The sequence below is a fragment of the Gavialis gangeticus genome, unplaced genomic scaffold (assembly GCF_001723915.1).
Source record: "Gavialis gangeticus isolate Ggan-Ray unplaced genomic scaffold, GavGan_comp1, whole genome shotgun sequence".
In the NCBI taxonomy this organism is placed as follows: Eukaryota; Metazoa; Chordata; order Crocodylia; family Gavialidae; genus Gavialis; species Gavialis gangeticus.
The window spans coordinates 55,298,029-55,300,439 of NW_017729029.1; the positions used below are offsets into that span (position 1 = coordinate 55,298,029).

Here is a 2,411-nt window from a genome sequence, read left to right on the forward strand (position 1 = left end):
TGCGGCCCTCCAGCCAACTTGCAACCCATCTGACTGTGTAGGTATCGACGCCACAATCTCGTAATTTTTTAACGAGAACGGGCTGAGAGACAGTGTCCAAGGCTTTCCTAAAATCCAGAAAGACTATGTCCACCGTGACACCTGCATCCAAGGATTTTGTGACCTGGTCATAGAAGGCCACCAGGTTGGTCTGACAGGACCTGCCCCTAATGAACCCATGTTGGTTGCCCCTAAGCATACACCTCACTGCTTGCCCCTTGAGGATGTACACCTGGATAATTTTCTCAGAGAGCTTCCCCAGGACCAAGGTAAGGCTAGCAGGCCTATAATTTCCTGGGTCCTCCTTCCTCCCTTTTTTGAAAACGGGGAACACATTGGCCCTTTTCCAGTCCTCCGGCACTTGGCCAGAGCACCCTGGGGTGGAGAGCGTCTGGACCTGCTGATTTGAACACGTCTAGTCCCTCCAGAAGTTCCCTGACTAAGTCCTCACTGACCCTGGGCCTTTGTTTTGTTATTATACATATTATTCCCTGTGGCACTTCCCTTTAACCGTTAACCACAATCAAATATCTATGGTGATGCCTTTCCTGTAAAATCAATCAATATTTGGCCCTGTGCATCTTTTTCCCTCCCTGTAGACACTTCAGTAGAAATTTTATGGAGGTTGTTGATTCCCATGAAGCCTTTTCTGCCAAGCCAAATGCATTCAGAAGTTGGGGGAGTGACTGCAAAGTGGCTTGGAAGTAGCACAGAGTTTCCCGGGTCTCAGCTGGGTCACACCTGACTGTACGGGGAGTTGGCAATGAAAGCGGTTGACAGGTGCTTCCCACTAGACATCTAGTACAGAGAATAAGTATTCACCCCAACAGAGAATTTCTCTTTTCTCTGTTGACCAAGATCCCTCTGCATTTGTAAGCATGGAAGAAGGTGCAGAAATGTGCACATAAGAACAGGATGCGGCCCAGAGTTCACGGGCAGAAGTTCCTCAGAAACCTGGTTGGACTGGTCTTCAACTCAACCATCTTGCCTCCAGGATGGGCAAAAAAAGCTGCATTGAGATGATGACGTTCAAGACAATGTACTGAGTATATCTGTCGCTAGGAACAATGAGCTTATGTTGTATTTGCCTTACTCATTCTTGAGGCTAAACCCTGTTCTCAGATATACATGTTCTGCTCCCGCTGCAGTCAATGAAAGCTACAAATAACCATCCACAGATGGCTTTGGATCCCTACAGTACTGTTTGCAGCTCATTTTACAGTATTGTCACCTTTCCAATTGCTTTTTAAATTAATACTAATGTGCTCTCTGAGCTCCATCTTACGTCAAGGATTTTAATGACTTTAATTCTCCAAGACCCTTTCTCTTCTCCCCATCACCTCATTGTCCACTGGTAATGCACGTCATTTCTCAATTATCCAATTTTGTTGCATTCTCCCTTTCTGCAGTGAGCTTTTTGATGGCACCCACACTGGAGTATTAATCTCTCTGGACTAGTGTTTGCTGAGGCTTTTCTTGTTTCAAAGTGCAGATGTTCTCATGAAAAAAATAATGGAAGGGACTGAATCCTTAGTAATTTCAGAGTCATCTTGTGTCACTGAGTTTAACAAACTTTTAATGCACCCGTCCCATCCAAGTTAACAACCCTGCTACACCCTGAGGCTTGTTAAGTGTTGATCAGTGAGCCTGAAAAATGGAATGAGACATGACACTACCTAAACAACACACATCGGTAGGAAGGAATAAGCAAAGATGTTCATATTTGGGGTATGTGAAAAAACTAGCAACTGCTTTTCAGTGGTTCATCCTACTTAAAAGCATTTCAAAGAGAGAGAAATAACAAACACTGGGCTTGTCTAACAAGCATGAGGTGACTGTTGCTAGATGCATGAGTAAAACATGCACACTGAAAAGAGCAGGTGAGAAAGATCAGGGACTTGATAAAGCAGACCCACCGTTAAGTGCCATGAGTAATGCAGATGCAAGGCCAATGCTATTACAACACTGAGATAGTGCATGCAAGGGGAGGTTTCTGTGAGTAAACCCCACCGATAAGGCAAACTGCAATTCATTAGTAGGTCAGTAGTCTGCACTGAGAATTCGTCTCAGTGAACTTGCCCCATTACATATTACATGTTACATATATATCACACGGGACTCAGCACTGCTCATGCTCAGAGTACAAGATGAAACCTCTTAATCCTAATCAAGTGTTATTTCAATGAGAAAGTTTTTAGTAATACAACAAATCTGGGATAATTTATTGTTTCCAGTTTGGAACATGTATTTCCAGAGGTATATAGACAAAACCTCATACAATTAGAATAATAAAATCATAGAAAATGAGGGTTGGAAGGGACCTCAGGAGGTCACATCTAGTCCAACCCCCTGCTCAAAGCAGGACCAGCCCC

At 44.0% G+C, this 2,411-nt stretch overlaps 1 protein-coding gene and 2 long non-coding RNA genes across 3 annotated transcripts in view; 2 read left to right on the forward strand and 1 right to left on the reverse strand.

The window, feature by feature from the left end:
• The window catches only part of LOC109300802 (neuronal PAS domain-containing protein 2-like), a 93,119-nt gene that overhangs the window by 44,836 nt on the left and 45,872 nt on the right, over positions 1 to 2,411 (reverse strand). The gene's annotated exons all lie outside the window — the stretch shown is intronic.
• Positions 1 to 2,411, forward strand: part of LOC109300803 — a 28,182-nt gene that overhangs the window by 8,882 nt on the left and 16,889 nt on the right. The gene's annotated exons all lie outside the window — the stretch shown is intronic.
• The window catches only part of LOC109300804, a 17,328-nt gene continuing 14,923 nt past the window's right edge, over positions 7 to 2,411 (forward strand). Inside the window, exon 1 of the long non-coding RNA XR_002098335.1 lies at positions 7 to 134. This is a non-coding gene — a long non-coding RNA (uncharacterized LOC109300804). The remainder of the gene's footprint in view (positions 135 to 2,411) is intronic.